The sequence below is a fragment of the Larimichthys crocea genome, chromosome X (assembly GCF_000972845.2).
Source record: "Larimichthys crocea isolate SSNF chromosome X, L_crocea_2.0, whole genome shotgun sequence".
Taxonomy (NCBI): domain Eukaryota; kingdom Metazoa; phylum Chordata; class Actinopteri; family Sciaenidae; genus Larimichthys; species Larimichthys crocea.
The window spans coordinates 4,241,155-4,264,501 of NC_040020.1; the positions used below are offsets into that span (position 1 = coordinate 4,241,155).

Consider the following 23,347-nt stretch of genomic DNA (forward strand, 5'->3'; position numbering starts at 1 on the left):
GGGAGCTCCTTCCACTCTTATTCTGACCCCGTCATATTTCCACCAAGGCCCTCTGTTTCACTTTAATACACCTTTTCTCTCTATACTTTTTTTCTCTTCAGGGCCTCCAACCTTCTGTATATCAAATTCTTGTTTTTTTATTTTTTATATATATATATTATGCAATTCATGTTTCTATTATACCTCTGGATGAACTGTGCCTCTTGTATCTATTGCTACTGTGTGAGTGTGATCTATGCAGGGATAAGACAGTTGATCAGAGGGAACCACAAAGGAGCTGCTAAATGAGAGATGAGCTAATTACGTGACCAGACCGGACCTGTAAGGATGAAATGGTCGTGGAAATAATTGTGTCTCATATAGAGGAGCAGGTGGTTCAAGCTCTATGAGTGAAGTCTTTTCCTCAGAATAAGTGAGAACAAAACACAGCGACAAGGCGGGAGATCAGAAACGCTCCAACAATTGACACTCAAGCCACAGGTGTTTTCAGGTCTCCCACATCCAGTCCAACCAATGACTGAAAGGCATCTGAAATAAGTGTGAGCAGGCACCTATAATCTGTCAGATATCTACCCCTTAGTGACGTTCCCGTAAAATGTCCATGTTGCACGATCAGAACGCACAAAGCAGAACTAACGGTGACATTTTTAATACACCTACTAAAGCCCAATATGCCTCCGTATGCTTTTTCACTGCCAGGTAGAAGCCTAGAGAAAGAGAAAAAAGCACTGGCACTGCGCCCCACACCGACTGTTAAGCCCTCCCCCTCGGCCTGCCTCTAATGACGAGAGAGAGCGTGTGGAAGGCCAATTACAGCTCCCGTCCTTCAGCAGTCAAACCGAGTAAAACTCCCGCTCTCAGCCCCTGTGGAGAAGAGAGCCACAATCGACCGGAGCCCTTCCGAGTCTCTCCGAGGGACACATGCAGACACACACTCGAAGCACTTTGTGTGTGCTGCAACTGGACGTCCATCAATGGGGCCATCTCCCCTTCATCCCCTGGCTTGCTCCCTTGGTTCAGCTGGAGTAAGGAAAATGCATCAAATAAAACAGCCACTTTAATGAATTAGATATTGAGCTGTTCATTAAAAAAAATCAAATTCCCTGAAGTCAGCAACGGGATACACAGTACCAGAGTGTAACCAGGAGATGAACGCGACTTGTTTAGAGGAGTCATAAAACACAGGGATGTGATGACTTTACTGAACGTTCGCCAGAAATGTCTAATGTTCAGGAATTAGGGTGACTTCAGTGTTTTTCTGCAATCATGGCAAGGTTTCCTTCCTCACATCCTTCTCTCCTGTCACCTCTAATAGCCTGCTGTACTCTTACTTTCTGGTGGCAAAAGTTTAAATAACAGAAAGATCTGTGATTGGATTCCCTTCAGATGAAAACAAAAGGGCTGGAGGACCTCTGAGCTTAACATGAAAAAAAATCCAAGAGTGAAAATATACATCTGTGCAGGCAGATATCTGTTTTTATTGGCCGGGAGTCCAGGTAGTACTTAAAACCTTTGCAGCAGCCTCTCCCTACACTGCTGACTACGAGTGTTTCTACAAAGACACGGACAAGAAACACACTCCTGCTCCCAAACCAGAATACATTGCTTTCTGATAAAGAGAAATGAACGCTATATCACATTAAAATATACAGCAGTTAGTCTATGAAAAGCCCAGTCGAACAAATGACAGCGCTCATAAAGGTGGAAACAAAGAATCTATGTTTCCTCTGGTGGTTTTATCTCTGGCAAGCCACCGTCAGCCTTGCCCCCGTTTGATGGAGAGATTTAAAGGATGCTGTCCTCACTCTCTCCTCCTCCTCCTCCTCTGCTTCTCCCTGGATGAATGTGATCTTAACAGCCACATCTCCCTACTGTTTTTTCACAGTGACAGCCTTTCTCATGAATTAAAAGAGGAACCCATTGATTTTCCCATTGCTTAAATTTGCAACTTAATCCCCCAGATATGTCTAGAATGTACTGCTCTGTCAATAGACGGCACGGCCACTGACGAAAAGGCAGTGCTGATGCTCACTGGAGAGAAAGGGGAAGAAAAGGATGACAAGACAAAGGAGAGGCTGGCTTAGTGGTGAGTGCGGTAGTTTCTGTCTCTGGGTTCAAATCCTATATTACGCCATTAGAAAATGTCGACTGTTACCAGATGAATTACCACAAACATATAACACATCATCTAACTGAGCCACCGGGAGAATAAGAAAGAGGCACGACGCAACCATCGTACTTTAGTCCACTTTTCCAAAGAGGCAAACACACCACATCATTATGTTTATAAGGCTAATAAACCAATCACCATGGTACATCTGTATAGTGTAACCAGCCATCCAACACGGCCATCCAATGATCAAATATCATTATATAACCAAAAGCCAACATCCTGAGAATAAGTTGTCTGGAAGTGAGATGGAAAAAGCACACTTGTCCCCTCTGAGTGAGGGGTTTGAGGAAGTAATGGGATATCAGGACCTCTCCCCAGGAGCAAACAAGGCAGAAAGCCCATGCCCTAATTCACAATAAGCACCATAATGTTCTCGTCTGACTCCTAATGTACTCTATAAATCTCTGGTACTCTGCTCTACATCAGTGTAATACTTGGAATTAATAGCCTGATTTGTACATCGAGTGCGGAGCAGCCTATGGGCCGAGCGTTGCTTTTTATCTCCACATGTACAAGATGAAAATAGTCATTATTGAGAAATGTGAGGAATATGGAATTCTAGGAAAGCATTTAACATTCTGTGGAAGAACTGGACACTATATACAATCTAACACCGGGTGACCCATACAGATTTCACCCCTCCTACACTTCGTCTCTGGTTGAAAACCCTATCCCATAAGCCTCTGGGGTAGTATGGCTCCTTGCCAGTAGCTGTGCTGTTGTTGGCAATGGATTTCCTTTGTGGCCTCGGTACTTGTATAGGCCATAACATGATACACACAAAGGCCGACAAGAGTAGACCAGTGTGCACACCCTCTCTCTCTCTCTCTGTCATCCACACACACACACACACACACGATCGGCATACGCTGCACACCGTGCACGCACATCGACACATGTAATTATGCACAAAATCAGGATTCTCACCACTCATCCAGAGAAGACCCGCAGCCTCGTAGGAAACAAGGATGGCGGGGGGGGGTGGGGGGAGCACAATGTATCCTTGACGGGGTTCATCTGTTTCCAGTTTGGTGCAGATGCTCAGGTTTTATTGCAGCAGTCTAGTATTTCATGGCAGATTTAGCCAGTGGTTTGGTTCTTCACTCGCTACAGCTCTAATGATGGCACATCTCTTGTAAATTGTGGCACACCAGTAATACAGCATGTTGCTTGATTCCACCAACTTCTACCATACAAAGACAAAGACAATTTATGTTCCTCACACTGACTTCTCGCTCTCAAAATAAATCCATAAATAAGTAGCCGAGGATCCACTGACATAACGCACATACGGCGGAGAACATTGAGTTAACGTACAGGTAGTGCCTGGACTAGGTAATTGACCTGTTTGTTGTTCAAACTGTTTCAGCAGAGCTGCTGCTGAGGCGGGAACTCGATATAAAAAGGACCACATTTACTGTTCTACTCATTTAGTGGTGAGCTTGTAATGCTTTTCAGCCCTGTGGTCCTCATGTCAACACAATGGGCCTCCATTTAACCAAGATACACAGTTTTTTGGCAAAAAATCACCACAAGGTTTAAGAGGCACAAACCAAATAAGTGTAAACAGCGTGTTCTGAATTTTAACTTGTTGAGATTGTGTTACTCTTAATGATCACGCTGAAGTGTCTAAGTTATTACCGCTGCTCATTATGTACATTTTCCTTCATCTTCTGCTTTTACAATTACCGTATCTGTCCGTTGTCTTTTTGTACTGACATTTCTGGTGACCAGATGTTGCCAAACGCTTTTCAAGCATGTGTATTACTTGATTTTTTATTACTGTAACACGTGACGATCAATTTGATACTTTAAAACAGCGTTTTAAAAAAATATGAATTTCATCCATACAAAATCATCTTTCCAAAACACAGACACAAATGGCCTCATTTAGTTTCCACGTACAGTCTAAATTAAGAACGCGTGAATTAAAATTCAGAACACGCTACTTAAACTCATTTTGAAAGTGGCACAACTTTTATCCTGCAAAAAGCAGGGGGCACCACCCTCTGAGTAAAAAACACAGTAATGTACATAGATAATGTAGTTTCTACACCCTGTCAGCTTCCACACACGCACACATCTATTTTCCCTCCGTGTGTGTCAATGCCAGCGGCGCACCGAGCGATGCCTCTCCGTCTCAAGACAGAAGCGTAGCGTTGAGTGTCTCTTAACTGGCTCGTTTAGTCCTGATGGCTTAAATGATTTCATCACTATTAATGACAGGGACCGTGGCTCCCCGCGACGCGTTGCCAGATGCTCGGGGACCGCTGAGCTTCCCGATCTCTTCCTCTCACACCCAGCCGCCTCTCCTCATCCCTCCTTCTGTGCAGTCTAATGATTGTCCTCTACATGCCCCCTACCATCCTATTCTTTCTGTTTTCCTCAGCCGCTGTGGCCTCCTATGGATACTAAAACATGGTGTAGAGACACGGTGTTGGCAGTCACATCGCATGAGTGCGGGGTCAGTGTGCTGCAAGGCTGCAACTCTGTTAACAAGTCATCCAACCGGCATGTAATTGTTGTTGTGAATATCTATACCAAGAGAAGTTTTAGTAAAAAAAAACACAAACTCTTTCTCTGTTCTATCGGGCCGGCCAACAAATCAGCTATCAGCCCAGTTCCCGAGCCACTACAGAGGTCAGAGGTCAGATAAATGAGGTCAGCTGGCACAGGATCAGACTGCCCTCAGAGGTCTTTCCTCCAAATGGAATCAAAAGGCTTTTTTGACGGCTGTGAGCTATCGCCACACTGAGCCCCTGCCTTCATTAGCTTCCCCGCATAATTGGCAAGCTAATTTTGAGACAGATGCATGGGCCTTGTCTTGACGCATTGATGTGATTTTCATTCATTTGGATAATGAAAGAATTAAGTACCATTTTGGTCTCTCTTTTTCTCCTTTTCCCCGTCTCCTCCGTCTTGTTGAGCTCCTCGGTTCCAGCTAAGTAATGGCATTTTAATTCTACATGTGTGAGCGTACGTGTGTGTATGCAGGAAACCGCCGTTCTTTTTTATGAATGCGTAAGAGCTTTTTGTCTTTCCTGGCATTGTAACCGATAAGCTTGGTAAGGATCTGCTACGCGAACTGAGAATGAATTCTCAAAGTGTACCGCTTGTGGACTGGCTGCATATTACAGTAAAATTCAAAATCACTCCTCCAACATATGTTTTCACTATTTAAAGTGCAGGTACTGTTTCCCCTCGTATTTGGCCCTTGGATTTAATACAGTAACTGATTGCTACTTTTAAGAACTGCCAAGTGTCATGCACTGCTTTTTGTTCCACACAAGAATAAGGCTGTAGGTAAGATGCTATTTAATCAGCCTTAATCACCTTAAATAAAAGAACATTAATACCAATTTAATAGTACTTATTGTCACATGTTCGTGTGATCGAATAAAAGTCTCCTGCAGCGGCATACCAGATCGGATAGACCTGTGTGTTGTCTTGGATATAAAAACACGTGTTTGCGTGTGAGAGTCCATGCATGTGCGCGTGTGTATATGCAGTTATAATTTCCCAGAGCCTAAACCTTCATTGATTCAGTTGCTCTTGTCTTCCCAAGAAACAGCGAGAGGATTATGCCTTTAAAACGAGCTTTCTCATTGCAGATATTAGGTCATTAATTTCACAGGCTTACATATGAAAATATTGACTCTTCCCAGACACCCCACTATATCCTCTGTTCCAGCCACGGCCTTGTATAAATAAATCTTTTCAACTATGCAACATTGATACGCCATTGATTTATTCGTTTGAGGATCTAATAAATAAGCAAATGTATTGAATTATAGTTTAATTACTAAAGTTCCTGATTGATTCGTATGGCAGCGTCTGAGCCGTGTTTGTGCCACAAAGCAGAAAAATCTGTGCAAAACTTTACAGGCAAAACTAGAAAACCTGATTTCGAAACGTTTCTATTTCTTAACTGTTGGTCAAGTATTTGAAATAAAATGCAAATGACATTTTATTTTGAGGTGACTCCTCTACAAAGGGTTTTACTTTCCACATAATTTCCTGTTGTTCCCCTTCTGTGTTCGTCAGAGATCAATGATGTGTCTCAGTGAAATGCAAAAACAACCGTATGACACAGTTATTCTTCCAATCCTCGCTGACTTGTCATTCCAGTAAATTAAGTAAATCTCTGATTCACTGCATAGACGGGGGGACGCCAAGGACCACTAAAATTATCCAAGTCGCACACACACACAGACACAAAAGAGGCAGAAACTGTCTCAGAATAAGACAGAGTCATCCAGTGGGAGCGGGTGGGAGATGGGTGCAGCTTTATGTCCCCACATAGCGGACGAGGGATGGGCAGGCTTCGGGGAAACAAAAGAGCGGGAAAGAGGGAGAGAGGAGAAGAGTGAGAGTGCAAAGGTTGTCGCAGACTAGTCACAGAACAGGAGGGAGGGGAAGGGGAGAGGTGGAGGGGTGGGTGCGTTCCAACCTCTCACATCTGTTATTCGTTTGTCCCGAGCTGGGAAGAAAATAGCAGGAAGCGTTCTGGTGGTGGCGGAAGATGAAAAGACAAGAAGATTGAATAAAAAAACATGTGTCGCACATGCACTGTGGCTGATTGGATATGTCCCGTAGATTATCCCCCAGAGTTACTGCCAACTCGGAAAACATGCGGCGGCCGCATATGTACAGAGGCATAAGCAAAAAAGAAGATTCCCCTCATTCACTTGGCATACACACCCTGCCTCTGTCTACACGGCGCAGTGTCGGAGTCAGATCTACCCCTGTGGCCTCGACACACTGGTGTCTAACCAAACCTCCCAGTTTTGTTTTGGCCATCATTACACTTACCGCTGCTACAGCTCCTATTACACTGTCTGCATCAGCTCACATCTGGGCTTCTGTGCTAAAACATGCTTTACTCAAAAAGCAAAAGCTCGTATCATTTGTCAGACTAAGTGGCAGTCTTTTTTTTTGCTTTGTTCATTACAGACACACCAGGTGTGTACAACAGACGCAAAAATAGAAACAGATGCAACAGTCATCGAAAACGCGACATGACAATGCCAAGTGGCGGCCATTAAAAGCTCGTCACTCGCCCACACGGTGAGACCTCCCGTCGCTAACGAGCCGATATGTGGCGGGACACAGACAGGTAGGAGTAATGCCTACGTAATTATGCAAAGAGCACGAGTCCGCATTTGTGCACACGTGCAGGTGTTTGTGTGCGTGCGTGTGTCGAGTGCGCACGTGTGCCGTGCCACTTATGGCCCATCCCACAGCTCATTAACAGTAATAAGTGACTGCCGCCACTTCTTTTTTTGTCAGTGGGGATGCAAGCCAATCAATAGGGTCATTTCACATCATAACGGCTTACCAGAGCACATTATGGCACTTGTTCATGGCTGGGAATGGCTGCCATTAGTGGCATAGCCAGATTAGATTAGGGCTGGGTGGATGAAGGGTGGGAGGGAGTGGGGCAGATGGAGAGAGAATTAAAGAGGAGGAAGAAGGGAGGTGGATCAATATATGGATAGTTATGGAGATAACATCACAATAGGGTGTCTAGGAAAGATAGCATATTACAGACTCCTGACTTTTTTATTTTTTCTTCTTGTGGGAATGGATGTGTGTGTGTGTGTATGTGAGGAGGTGGAAGGTGTGTGTTTGCTCAAGCCTTGATGCCTATGAGCACTTGTCTATGAATGAGTCCATTGAGTGTGTGTGTACAAATTTGAGCATGTGTTATGAGAGAGTATGAATTACAGCGATCTACTCACAAATCTGCACCTCACTCAGTGTGTGCGTGTGTGTGTGTGTGTGTGTGTGTGTGTGTGTGTGTGTGTGTCTAGGGGCGCGGAGGTGTGTTTGTGCGTGCTGTACTTTGGCATATGCGTGTGCAATCCTGTTTAATTACAGATCAGGCTTTGAGGCAGAGGCAAACAGTGCTATAATTACAGGAAACACCTCCTTTAATATTTTATGGAAATCTACCCTGTGAGTGTGTGAGTTGTAAGTTGCACGTATTTATTCAGCATGCGAGAGAGCGAGAGAGGAACAGAAGAAGAAAACCAGGAGAGAGAGCGAGACAGATACGTATATAGAAGGCTTGTTCTGAATGACTTCTGGTTCTCGCCTCGTGATCTTAGTCCCGTCCTTTCATTCCTCCTTTGCTCTTCACAGTCTCTCATTTCAGATTTGTGTTTCCAAATGGCTACGCTAAATGCCCCCTTTCCCCCCCCCCACTTTTGAACTGCGTGCCTCTCAAATATTTATACTCCCTTTTACAGGGCCAAGAGACAGAGGGGTGAAGAGACTTAGATCTATCTATTAAAGATGAGCAACATCTCAAATGCATAAAGAGGGGTGATGAACACACGTGTTTAGGGACGGAAAGGTGTAAGTCACGGCTTAATGGTTGATGACATACTCTGAAGACGGTTTGTTTTTTGATTTACTACAAGTGAGAGGAAGCTGGGAAAACAGGATATGTTTTGAAAGAGAAAAAAAACCTCACATGGGAGTAATAGAGCAAAAAAAAAAAGGTAACACTAATACTGTTTACTTTATGCAGATTTTAAATTAGTTCAGCATCTGTTTTGCAGCATAACCTAACCTTGGTCGTCTGTTACATTTTCCAGTCCCTCCGAAATTAAAAAAAAAAAAACAATCTGTATGAGCAGCACTCGGAAACAACAACAGCTGGAAGTACGTATATCATAACCACAAAAAAAATCACAATGTCATGTCATCGAGTCGATGCTGATTTATTTATTTGTGATGGGTTTTTTTTTTGTTTGTTTTTTTTTTGAGAAGGGCCAAACAGAGGCCAAGCTGAACACATGTTCCTTCTTAGCCCGCAGTGACACAAACACACAAACATACGCGCACAATGGCAATATGCTTACACTCCAACACTAAGCCAGTGCCCCCCAACAGTGCCTGACACACTGGGGGACTTGGAGCAAGGCTTTGCTGGTAGCATGCTTTACTACTCTTTGATATGCACCAGTCATTAAAAATAGATGGCGAGCAATCATTACAGGCATCGGAATTAATCTAATTAGCCTAGCACACTAGGCCTCTTTGGTATGGAGGAGGAGGAGGCGGTGGAGGGGGGGGGGGGCATTCAGCAAACAGAGCCACCCGGCTGCAAATACAGTGTAAGCAGACGTTACATAGGACGCTATGGGGGCTGTGGTAGAGGGGGGGGAGATAATCCGCCTTGACTTATTAATACGCGCAAACAAGATTTAGCTCCTCAAAGCAAACAAATGAAGCAAGCGCTAAGAGGAACGAGGGGGGGGACGGGGGGAGCAGCAGAGAGCGACATGAAGAGAGAGAGACCAAGATCGAGGGAGACCAAGGGGAGATAAATTATTTAAGCCTGCATGGACTGTATGGTGAGCTGCAGCTACCAGTTGTAAAAAAAAAAAAATGCATGCTCTTCAGTCCACGGGTGCTCCTTTGCAAACAATAAACCAGATTTTTACTGTGGCATTCAAACCACTTTGGGAGAAGCTTCAGCAAGTCACAACACGGATCAAATCCTGCTGACCATGCCACCAACATTGCTTTTCAGCTTGAATAGATCACTGTAAGGGTCATTGTGGACAGACGCGAGTCCTTTATTGACTCTACGGACGATGGAGTGCTTAGCCCACAACCCTTCTTGACCCCTGTCACGGGTAATGACTTCTGCAAGTGGGTATGGGTAATAGTCCTTCTTTTTTACTTATACGCTAATAACTGACAGGACGTGGCTTCAGTTAAGCTGGGATAGGCCCACCCGCCCATGATTAAACATAAACACTTGCACAACTTCTGGGATCTTCTATGGTGTGTTTGTTTGCTTAAAAAAAAAAGTTCTTAGCAGGCGTTGAGACCAAAAATAGCACTGAGTAAAAAAAAAAATAAAAAGGCAAGGGACTGTGTCAGTGTAGATGTGTTGCCATGGGTACTGGTAAGAATATGAAATGCAATCCACCAAGTCCAGTTTGATACTGAAGGTTTACCAGATGCTAAACGTGGTTATCAGCGTGACAATAGATCTATCTGCTGACAACTGAGTATGAAGATTATTTTATTACTAATTATTATTCTGGATCTTTTAGGGTTAAGTAAAATCTGTACAGGTGGAGGTGGCAGTGCTGGTTATGTGCTGAGGCTCGACAGTGCCAAACTCTCCTCCCTCAGTGGGTTTGTTGGCCATTCTTTCATCCCGGCTTCTCTAATGCTAGCAGACGGTCATTACCATCTCTTTGATAGTTGGGGTCCCAGCTGTGTTCAGGGGTCTTAATACCCCTCAACCTCTGTCCCAGTCTACCCCTCCTTCCACCCTCCATCCAACAATCCATCCATCCCTCCATCACCCCCTTTACACAGCCGGTCTGAAGGTACATCTGAATAACTCCCGCAGGAGAGAAGAACGAGAAGGGGGGAAGAAAAGCGATGGAGAGAAAAGAAGAGAGGGGAGAGCTAATACCAAATCTCAGATGACCAAACCAAACGAAAGTCTATCAAAAGCCAGCTCAGCAAACACAACGGCCATACTGATGAGGCGGGAGCAAAAGCAGGGAGGGAACATGGCGAGAGGACAGAAGACTAAAGCTTAGTTTATACACCACTGCAGGGAAAACTGTGTCTTTGTGGCTGCAGTAGGTTACGGAGAATCATTATCTCCATCCATATCTTCTGAATCAAATATATCAGAGACGTATCTGCTGTTTTAGCAATCCAAACCTGAAATTGAGGAAACTATAGATCTGAATTTTAATAATCTGCAGGCTGTGTTCTTGCTAACAAAGTAGAAAGATCCCAAAGATGTAACCACATCCTAAATACCTAAAATGCCACTAATACCAGCGTCTACACCCATATAACCACCAGAATAGGTCCATTTCAATGAGCCTTACTTTGACTTGATTTCTTTATAAGTGGCTCATGGGCTCTGTGTATAGTACTGTGTAGCTTAGTCTGCTGAACGCGCAAGGAAATAAAAACATTAAAGAGACATGAAAAAATGAGGAGGAAAGATCGAGAGAAAGACAGAGGGAGAGAGACACATCTATCTGTTTATGTTTGAATAGATGGTATCCCGAAAGCGGTCAAGTGTGGTATATTTTTCAAAATGAAAGCTCTTTTTGCCGTTGCCATTATTTACTGCGCTGTACGCTCGCGCACACACACACACACATAGAAACACACAAATGGAAAGAGAATTAAGAGAACTGTAGGTGAACTGTAACTGTAGGTGGCATGCGGAAAGACACAAGCCAGAGAAAAACAGAGACAATTTCACCAGCACCTCACTCGCACGAAGGACATAATAGCGCTGAAAGCAAAACGACTCAATGAAACAGGAAAAGTGTATTTCTTGGAATCCACTTACACTCAAATTACAGTGACATTCTTGGCAGCGCTTGCAGCACAGGGGTAATCCAATGTACTGTAGCAAAAAAAAAGAACGTTTGGGACACTTATCAGGGCTGTGACATGAAAAACCAAAAATAAAAATCACAGGAAGAAATCAAATCAAGCAAAGAACAGAAAAAGAAGAGAGAGGGTTTGTTTTCTTGGCAGCATTTAAATCCAACTTTTTTTTTCTTCTTCTTTTTTTTTTTTTTTACAAATTTTTTTCATTCTTTCTCTCCCTCCTACCCTCCGTCACCAGGTTAAGTTACAGACATGAGGCGAAGGAATGAGGGAGTCAGAGTGGTAACATACGGTACCATGAGGAGCGAGACGCCGGCCCTCCCTGACATGGCGTGCACCGAGCAAGAACCCCTCCCTGGCCCCCACAGGCAAACACACACACACACACACACACACACACACAGTATTTGGACATATACAGACCAATCTGCCAAATGCAAGCAGATGATATGATTGTGCGCACATACACACACACACACACACACACACTCACAGTCTTTGTTTCACCCCCCCCCTCTTGCTTCACTTCCTCTCTCCCTCTGCGGCTCGCTCTGCATGTGTCCTGTCATATCTCCTTCAGCCCATAATTGTCCCAACTTATGGTGTTTCTTCCTGCAAGCCACAGTTTAGGAGAAGTGAAATCCTTCTAAGTGACTGTCACAACGCATCAGCCTCAGGCTGAGGGACCAACGCCCCGCTCGCTTCCCCTCCATTATTCCTCCTCCCTCATTCAGTCCCCCCCCCACTCCCCCATCCGTCCTCACTATCCCTCACTTTAAGTGTTTTTCTTGCTGAGATGCTCCACTTGTGCTTTCACTCCGTTTCTCTTTGTCGCTCTGTCTCTCTCTCTCCTTTTTTTTTCTCCCAACACACTCCACTTCCTCTCTCTCTTTTTCACTCTGTGTCCCCACACTGCATTTAACCTGAAGGGGAGAGCCGTAGTCACAACATCACACTGCCATTAGGCCCTGCCTGTGACCTGCTCTCCGCTCAATCCTTGTTCTCCCTGGCTACACCAGCCGGGAGAAGCAGAGGTTGAGTTTGCCTCTTGCTTCCCGTTTCCTCTGAAGGGACAGTGACTCCTTGACACACTTTCACACACACACACCAAGGAGAGAAGCTAAAGGAGTGTGTGTTCTCTGGACAGCGTGACCTTTGTCGTGACCCTGGCATGTCACAGCCCTGTGATGCATGTGTCACTTCTACTCTCCCTCCGACCTTGGTGCTCACGTCTCTGTCACCCAACCACACACACACACACACTAGTTTTCTCTTGTTGCGCCTCATTACACACAAAAACAATGACTGGTCTTTCCTGTCAACCAAATATACTTCCTATTTCAAGTTTGTCTTTGAAGCTCACTGCATTGCCCTGCATATGTGGACTACGGCTGCGAGCAGCAATTTTATTTTTAATGAATATGGCGATTACGTCAGATTATGCCAGAAAAAAGGCAATTTGTCTTAAAAAGTCTTATTTTATCCGACAAGCCAATTACGCCAACAATTATTCCTTTTTCAAAATAGTCGGAGATCCATTTTCTGTTCAACTAATCAAGAGTTTGGCTGATCCTTTTAGCTCAAAGATTACAATAAAATGAAATGCCAGATGTCACTCCGACTGTGCCACAAGTGGGGGCTAGCTAAATCAAGCAAAGGCAAGAAAAGCAAAAACAGCTAAAAAATCAGCAGTGCGGTTTAAAGTAGCGAACAGATATGTGCTTATTTTGGGCAACAGTGATTTGCGCGTGTGTGCAGCCGTGTGTACTATATGTGTGTTTGGGTCCCTTTTCCTCCTAGGTGTTTTTCTATTAGCCCTGTCAGGGCCCGGGATCGGTGCTTTATTGAGCATTTTATTGGAGCTGTGGACAGATCAGTCGCCTATCAACCTTTCATCGACCAATCATGTGCAGTGAGGGGAGGGACCTGGGAGGTCTGGCAGAGACGGACACTCTGCATTGGAAGGACGGGGGGGAGCTCGGGTGGTCACTCACTCATCACTTGGATACAGTCCGGCACTCAGTGTGCGTGCGTGTGTGTGTGTGTCTATGTTTGTGTCAAGAAAAGGGTCAGTCAATGGTCACCAGATGGTAACTGTTTGGGCTGGACCACAGCAAGCAAGAGAGAGAGAGGGACAGTCTCTTTACTCTCCTTTCTCCCTCTGTTCCTCACGCACATACAACAAACCACGAGAGTGATGGGTGATAATGGAGCAGACACTAACAAATCTGCACCTCTTGGCTAGAGGCCTTGACTGAGACTCAGAAAAGCAGACAGTCTGTCCAACTCATAAGCCCAAGTACAACACACCACTACATACTCAGCAGACAGAGGGACCAGTGACCCTTACTGTACAACGCTCAGTTTCCAGCGGCACTCATTTGTTGTTAAATGACATTCACGCCAGTGGAATTCACTGTGGTTAGCCTGTAGATGTGTAAGCCATTGCTTTGCACTGCAGGAGTTGGGTGAGTTTTAAATACAGCTTGCTGAACAGGACCTTGTCACTGTGTGTGGCCTTACAATGTGCAGGCTACTGCTGCTCTGGATATTAGCTCTTCTGTATGTCTGGCTATTAAATACCAATCCCCAGCACCACACACACACACACACTCAGACCACTTCCCTTTCAGTCTTAAAGTCAGGGACATAACAGTTTTGGCTGGCAGTATTGTGTAGGCCACAAGAAGAAGGAGAGAAAAACCAACTGTTCTTTTAGGTGAAACCTTCCAGCTGGAGACAGAAGAGTCGATGGGGGGAAACAGAAACGAGGCACTCGCCAGGACGACCAAGAAGGACAAAGTTGCTTGAAGGAGAAATTGTGACCGAGCAAAAAAAAGGGGTTGTTGGTTTTAAGATGGAGAGAGGAGACGAGAAAGTTCATGCAAGCTGGAGAAAATTGAGCATTTGAGCAAGTAGAGTGAAGTAACAAGAAAGGAGCGAAAGAGAAGGAGACGTTAAGAGAGTGAAATTGTAAAATACAGGGAGGGGAAAAAAAAGGAAAGAAAAGAAAGAAAGTAAAGAAGCGCCAGCAGCTGGACTTCTACTGCTAATTCAGCACTTTAACAAATCAATGCCACTTGAGGAGTACAATCCGCACCCTGAGCTCAGCGAGACGCATCAGTGAGACTGTGGGCGTGTTTGTGTGTGTGTTTTATGTGTGTGTGTGTGTGTGTGCGTGCGCTAGCCTGGAGGGTTGATGATGTTGGTGTGTGGTCGTCCACAGTAGTCCACATTAAGGTCCAGTAATGTGTTAATTTATAACTCTATCGCCCCAGACGCCTGCATTATCCATCTGTGTCACACGCTGGGCTTACTATATCTATCATCCGGAGGGGAAAAATGGCCAGTCCAGAGAGATTAAGGCACCGTTTGTGAGATTTTTTCCTTCTTTTTTTTTTTATTTCTTCCTTTTCCCTTTAGCTGTATCTATTGCATCTTTCCACACCCCTCTCCCTTTGTCCTCAGTTCCCCAGGTCGGGGTGATCAATTAGGGCTCGACAGACCTCTCAGTCCTAGCTGACCACTGGAGCTCCGGAGGCCCTGCAGACATGACTATCTACCCAGAGACGGAGCACTTAGGCTTGGGTTTTTAAACACGCTCCCTCTCCCCTGGCCCTGGAGGCCCTGTATGAATGTGCTGTTTTGGATATCAGTGATCAGTGATTGAATTACACTTCACCGTGACCTTTGTGAACTCAAAACGTGTTATCACTTACGGCAGATTGACAAAACAGATTGTAATAATCAAAAACGTAAATGTGTGTGTGTGTGGCCCGCGCGTGAGCTGAGAGGGCAAAAAATTGGCTCTATTTGAAAAGACCCTTGACGCATATAAGTCAGCGACATATAACCCGGTCTGTCATAACACTACAGGAGCTGTAATTTTACATGATTTCGCCACCACTTCTGGGCAATAATGTTGATATTTCCATAAAATATTATGTAGCAGGAAAGTATCCCTTTTTTCCTGTTGATGCAATGAATCATGGTTGTCAAAACATGCAAATAACATACTGTATTTCTTGAGTAAACATGGCTCCGTGTGTGTGTGTGTGTGAGTGTATGTACGTGTTTGTCAGTTTGTGTTTGTGCGGGTGGCTCATGCTCTCTTTGTCAGTAGCAGCAGGCACTAATAACACACAGGGGGAAATGATCAATACTCACCCTCTCTATTCAATTTCACAACATCACTACTATCACCGGACACACACACACAAACACGGTCACACACACTCACGTAAAATACACCAGCGTTAATGTAAAACAAAGGGCCTTTCACTAACAGATGTAGCCAGAGGGCTGAATAAAGCAGGAGAATTGGCATTGGTGTGAATGCGAGCGATGCATTAATATTTATTTTGTTAGAAATACTCCCCTCTATCCTAGGAGAGAAGTAGTGAACATGAGATATAGAGGAGAGGGAGGGTGGTGGTGGTGGGGGTTGATAGGAAAGACAAGCAGGCAATTCCACCTTTAAAGAGTGCAACAGTCATCACGAGAGGAGAAAGGGAATCTGCCCATTAAGACTAAGTGGATGTCTATTAGATCATGGAGGTAAGGAGGTGGGCATTTACCATCAGTCCAACTCACAAACAACCATGTCTGCCCCTGGACCGTGCCAGCGGCTGCGAGCGTAATACGCAGCCATCACGTTGACATCATTTAAAGTTTCTCATAAAGTTAATAGAGTCTTTTTTTGGGTGAAAATAAATGGCTCTCTAAACTTTTAGTAAATTTACTCATTCCCTATTTAAAACTATTTACTCCGAGAGTGTCTGCCAGGGACATCACCTCTGTGAAAATGAAGGCAATTAAAAGACTATCAAAGTCACCACCCAGTCCTATGAGATCAAACAAACCCTGTGCCCTCTTTCTACTTCTCTCCCTGTCTGTCCCCTTCACTCTCCCCCCACCTCCTCCTCCCTCTCTCTCTCTCTCTCTCTCTCTCTCTCCCTCCTTCCCCAGTGTAAAACCCCCCATTCTTATCACTGCGGTACAGTTAATCCTCCGTCTCTCCTCCTCCCTTCCATCGCGGCGTCCCTCAGGGGGGTACGTGAAAGGCTAAAAGGAGGGAGCACATTTGCCACTTGCCTGCGACACATAATACGGAGCAGGCAATCAACTTTGGCTTGACATGTATTTGCTCATCTCTGGGACACACACACACAATCCCACCACCACCACCACCACCACCTCCACCACTGCTGGGAAATTGAAGGGTGGGGGTTGGAGGGAGGGGAAGGAGAGGCGGGGAGGGGGGTGTGCCCAAATTAACACTTGACATTCAATACGGTCAGGTCCTTAATTGGCCGGGGCCTTCCTGAGAAGGCAATTTTCTATTCCCCAAACTGCCCCCGCACTGCACCATGTGCCAGTGTCATCTGTGTATGTATGTCTACGTGTCTACACGTGTGTGTGTGTGGGTGTGTGTGTGTGTGTGTGTGTGTCTGCCGGTGTGTGAGGAAGAGAGCAATTGCATCCGTGTGTAAGTATGTGCAAGACAAAAAAAAAAACTGAGACAATGTGTGTATGCATATATCTGCATGTGGCTGTGTGTGTGTGTGTGTGTGTGTGTGTGTGTGTGAGTGTGAGTGTGAGTGTGTGTGTTTGAGCCAGGGCCCTGTCCTGAGAGAGGCCCTCTGGTCCCTTCCCTCTCTCTAATGAGGCTGGATGAATTAGCGCTACGTGACATGATTTGAACAGCCCCCCCACCTCTCCTCCATGTCTCTCTCCCTCCTCTTTGTCCTTCTCCCCTCCTCATCCTCTGCTCTGTTTTTTTTTTTTTTTTTTCCCTCCTCCCTTAAAGCAGTGACAGGCATCTGGTGGCCGAAAAAATGCCAGGAGCAACCCCGCGGCTCTCGCCTTTATGCGTGCTGCCGCTGCTGAACACCACGCCATATACACGCAAACACACCTAGACAATGCACACACACTACCACACAATGAAACACTTTCGCCTTCCTCTCGCAGTCTCACTTGCACTTCCCCGCATATCCAGTTACAGTTGATGTTATTACAGCTTTCAACCTGAGAGGTATTAGGCTTCCTTTAACAGATCTGACAGCATTTACAACACAGGCAAGTCGACGCCTCTAATCGCCTCTGTGACTTCAGCCTATTACCAATTGATCTCAAAGAGAGCCTCCTCCTCACCTTCTGACTGATGCACAAGCTGTCGGATCCTTTTCCTCTTCTTTGTCATAATGCGCTTTCTGTCTTCGCCGCTACATCCTGTAAACCTGACTGCTCTTTAAGTGCTCTCGTTTCACTTTTTCCCCCCCGTAATAAATCCCACAGCTGTTTCCCTATGATACATATATTTTTATTTATGTTATTGAGTTATATGCGGTCACCCGGAGGCTCACCTTTGCCCTCGTGAGCCCCTGCGAAGATGCTAAATTTATCAGCTTAACGGTCGTGCAGAAAAATAGCAGTAAATTGAGGTGATAAATCCGTTGTTGCCGCCCTTTACAAATCTAAACTGATCAACAAGCTGTGAAGTAATGGCTTGGATAAAGGAAACAAAAGCTTCAGATTTGTTTTGTTTTTTTTTGTATTTGGAGGAAACATAGCAAATGGATTAAATGCCATGAAATATTAAATGCCAGTCAGAGTCACACACATCATGCAGCAAACGATGCTCCCAACAAAGCACTTATGGCTGAGTGTGTTTCCCGACAATGGAAGAGGCAGCTCAGGCCATTTACAGAGAAAACATCAACATAGAAAAAGCAAGCGTACATGTGTGTGTGTGTGTGGCTATATGTGTGCACGCCATAACAAGACAAAATCTTTTAACTCGCACTGAAAAACAGAGCTTTGTCTTTACAAGGATTCTCACTTGGCCTCTTTCAAAAGAGCGAAGCTGTCACTTCAATCGCACCATAAATGTCGCACGAGGTGGAGCGGCCAGGCGATGTGTGTGCGGGGCCAGAGGTCACGCATGGTGACCTCCCACCCCTGGCTGGTTGCCGCAGATATAGGGTCAAACCAATTGATGTGTATCACAGTAGGCTAATTAGATCATTTGTGAGTTAATTGACATTATAGATTGTTAGAAAGTGAAGAGGAATGCTGCTCGATATGTGATCGGCTCGCATGCAGACAGGTTCAATTTAGTTGTGTGTGTGTGTGTGTCACATGCTCAGTGACAACACACACACACAGTGCTTCTCAGCCCACACACACGCTGTGGTATTTCATTGCACCGCGTATATGTATACACACACAACACAGTCAGAAAAACAAAAGCCACCCAGAGTCTCAGTTTGCCAGAAAAACACGAGCAGTGGGATGCCAAGGCAGCTGCATTTAACAGTGGCCATTAAATGTTATTAATCCAACAGCGCAAACATCTTTACAAAGTCAGCAGAGAGCACAAACAAATGCTTACACATGTTGCTTTAACACATTGCTCACAAGAAAAAAAAAAGTAGCTAATGAGTTTAGACTCTGGGTTTTTTCGGGTGGGGGGGGTTTAAAATGACAACATTGTTAGGAAGCAATTTACACAATCTGTATAAAGAAAAGACATAATAGGAGTGTGTGAAAGTAGGTATCTATGCCTGTAGCACTGAATATCTTTGAGAGTGTGTGTACATTGGCTACAAGCCTACCACAGCCTGTACCACTAGCCTCCCTTCTCCAAAAAACCTCCCTAAAATCCTCCCTGGGCCTCTAGCAATCAAATCTCCACTGTAAGCTGGAGACAGAACAGAACGGAGCGGAGAGATACTGTAGACGGAGAGTGAAACATGGGAGCGAAAATGACTTGAGAGAAACAAATGAAACAGAAAATAGTATGTGTGTGTGAGTGTGTGTGTGAGTGTGTGTGTGTGTGTGTGGATGGGGGAGAGGGGGGGGCTCTCTGTACTACTCCACCTCCTCCCTCTCTCACACACACACACACACACACAAGCCACAGAGTTCACCGTATGCATTAAGGGATGTAACAAGTTCACATGTGAAGTGTGGACATGAAATCACTGTTACCTGTTAGAAAACCATTTTCTTTGCACAACAAAGTTTAGTAAATTACCAGCACATCGAGAACGTACAATACACACACACACTCAACAGTACATGTTGGATTAGCAAAGGGGAAAAGAGACAGAGTCAACTGTGAGCCCTGAACAAAATTACCATAATTATCCATAACCATAAATAAGCCTGATGATGATGGTTTTAACAATAATAATAGCAATTCACCCTGAGTGCTTTTTCAAATAACAGTGACAGCATTAGTCACATCGCCAACAGAGAAATGAAAGGCTCTGTGCCTTGAGAGCTCTTCTTCGTTTGCCACTGCTGATGGGGCAAATTGGCAGGCAGAGCGAGCAGACAGGGGTCCTTAAGACGGACGTAAAAATAGTAGGCTGCCGATTTTGCCCGTTGCTCTGGCGCGGCTCCAAGGAAAACAAAATAACAGGAGTTGAGGAATAACAGGAAAAGGGAGAAGCCGTGGTGAAAGTATGCCCAAGTTCCTGTCACTTAGCACAGGTCACACCTAATGTCACCTTCCTCTGGATACTGGACGGGAAAGAACAGCCTCTCACAACAATGTCTCTGCCATATGTTCATGTCTTAAAATACTACAGAATGCCGCAAAATCTGCACAATGTCTCAGACTCTCTCTTTCTCTTTTCACTTAAGTCAATTACGTGTGATGATCTTCTCTGCCGGTGGCAATCTCTGGGTCACCGAAGCAAACACGAGCCCCTCCCAGCTCTCAACACTCTCATAACCCCTGGTACTGCCACTTCACACACACACACACACACACACACACACACACACACACACACACAATTATATTTCAACCCTTTCATAACTGCCTGGACCTTGGTGACAGCTGCTGCATTCCTGCCGTGTTTGTGTGTGTGAACGAGAGAGAGAGAGAGTGTGTGTGTGTGTGTGTGTGTGTGTGTGTGTGTGTTGCTGCCCTGGCCCCGTGCTTATGTCCCCCCTCATTAGCCAGTGGCGGGGTGGTGACATCCTGAACGACTGGCCCTTCAAACACACACTTCCTCTTCACACCGGCGACTTTTCCTCACTGCAGGAAACTACGCAAAGACAAATAACTAACAGCCCACACTTTTGAAAGAAAATGTAGAGAATGGAAAAAAAGGAAAACAGAGTGAAAAGAGTGTGTTCAGTTGTTTGGAGAGCCATCAGCAGACAAAATCATGAAGAGAGTATAAAAATATGGATTTATGATCAAACTAAAATATCTCAAACGAATTTGCGAAATCAAAAATGTGCAGAAATATCAAAAGGAATCTTTATTTCTTATATTATACATTATTTTCTCAAAGGATTGCTAATCACATGGCACACGCATGACGTTACCTCATCCCATATTCAACTGCCACACTGAACATTTATTTAAAACTAATCACACCTATAAAACGCGTCCAAACCAACAGCTCAAAATACCATGTGAATATCCTCAATGTTCAGATTCCTCTTGTGATTACTGGTACTATAGTGATGATTTTGTCAAAAGCATCTCACATAACACATAATAACTCACATACGCATCCCCACACAGGATTAAAAGAAGTCCCTGGGAAAGACTGAGCTGTAGTAGATTTCATCACTCAGCCCTGTGATAAGAGCAAAGCAGATGGCTTTGCATTTCTATCGTTCCTCAACACACACGACGCAGAGTGCACTGCCCTGCCAGACGTATGATAAAGAAAGTCTTTTGACTTCCATGATAGCGGACCCTACGTTCTGCATCCTCCTCCATTATCCGTGCATTCACCATGGCAGCGATGCGGCCGTCTCCTCAGGAAAAAACAGGAAACAGCTGACATGGAACCCGTGAGTGATGCTCACATGAAGCTTATTGATCGCTTTTTGCCCCGGGTCTCGCACACAGAGAGTCAGGGTCGGTGCTTAACCATAACACTGGTCCTTCAGGGCATTACTGCGCGACTACAGGGGTTACCGTATGACCTGGGACACACATGATCATGGCCATGTGAAATGCATTTTTTTTTGTATTTCATATAAAGATGAGAGTAAAAATGTCTCTTTTTTTTAAAAGACTATTAAAATAAGAGATGGTGAGGCAAAGAAAGGAGAATGGAGGCGTCTGCGTGTGGAGTCATATTGACAGATTTCCTCGGCAGTCTCCACGAAAGAAAAAAGAAAAAACGATGGAATTAAATGGACGTTGATTTTATCCACTTAAACATATACTGTAGATGTGTGCTGCATTTATTAAACGGCATAAAAGGGAAACAAATTATATTAATGAATGTTTCAAATTTCAATAAAAAATGAAAGGATGTGTTTGGTGATGCAAGCAGAAAAAAAAAAAAAACAGATTTAAGAAAGCCAGTAAAAATGTTGTGGACGTCATATCTCCCTGGTTGGTGCCTGGGTAAATATAGTGGGGACCACAGCATGAATGGGACCTTGTACATCCTCCTACTCCGTTAAACTAGATGGGTTCTTAATAGTGCACACACACATACAGTAAATATACAAGTAGCTGCAGCCACCTTCCCACTCAATCTTACTCTCCCATTGCTGTGCGCTCTCTTGCAGAAATAATGCTGCCTTCAGGAAAGGCTCACGTCGTCATTGTTGCATATGCACAAAAGACTGAGAGAGATGCTCGCTGAGAGAATGCCACAGTGGCCTTTCTCAGCGCTGCTCATTGTTATCTGGCACCCTCTAAACCAGCCAGGAGCATTGCAATAATTGCATTAAAGAGTGTAAGAGCCAACCGCAACTTTACAGTTAGAGGCAGGTGCTGTTGGTGGGTGATGTGTTCTGGTGAAGGAGTAGCTTTAAACCTCCTCCAATCAGGTGCAAACAGCCCTTAATAAAGAAACATTATGCCCCTCTGACACTTGTCCTTGTGTCTTATTACAAGTGGTAATCCTGTAAACGCATTAGACGCGTGCAACGCCCAAAGTGGTCCTGCGTTACGCACAGGTTCAATCTCAAGAGCCCTCTCTATGAAGACAGTAGCTCCAGAATGAAACAATCTGGTTTAGCACGTGGAGGACTGGTGGTGGAGATAGAGTTTTTTTAGGTGGGAAAGATAAGTCGAGAAGAAGAGAGAGAGAGAGAGAGAGAGAGAGAGAGAGAGAGAGAGAAAATAGGGGGGGGGGGGGAGGGGGTCGAGGTGTGGGGAATAAGAAGAGGGAGGAAAAGCGAGTGAGAGGAGAAGAAGAAGAAGCAGTGAGAGACAGAGACGTAGTAGAAGAAGGAAAAGAAAAAGTAGTAATGGGGGAAGTGGTGCGTGTCTTTTCTGCAAATCTCCTCTTTCACCTCTGCTCTCCTCCAGCTCTCCAGCCAAGGCCAGCCAAGAGACACTTCACCTCGCACCCACACACACATGGAGCCAGAGCCAACACACAGAAACACACACTCACAGAGAGAGAGAGAGGGAGAGGACACACACCCACAAAACTGCACACACACTCACTCACACAACTGGCATATGAGTATTTAGCCACCCACTCAGAAAAATAAATGGCAAAAGCACAGACACAAAAGCCTTAACGCACACATGCACATGCATTAACTTCAGTGTCAGAGCACACACACACACACACACACACACACACACACGCTTGACATCAGATACATGTACGTATAGGCATCCATATGCTCTGTGTGCAACGACCCATCAAAGACAGACATGGAAATAATAACAGTTGAGTGTAACGACACACACACACACACACACACATTCACTGACTGTGGATAATTCCACACACATGCATCAAATCACTGCCCAATCCCACACAATGG

General features: G+C 44.9%; 1 protein-coding gene across 5 annotated transcripts in view; it reads right to left on the bottom strand.

Annotated features, from left to right (window-relative positions):
- The window catches only part of bnc2 (basonuclin zinc finger protein 2), a 167,549-nt gene that overhangs the window by 66,900 nt on the left and 77,302 nt on the right, over positions 1 to 23,347 (bottom strand). The gene's annotated exons all lie outside the window — the stretch shown is intronic.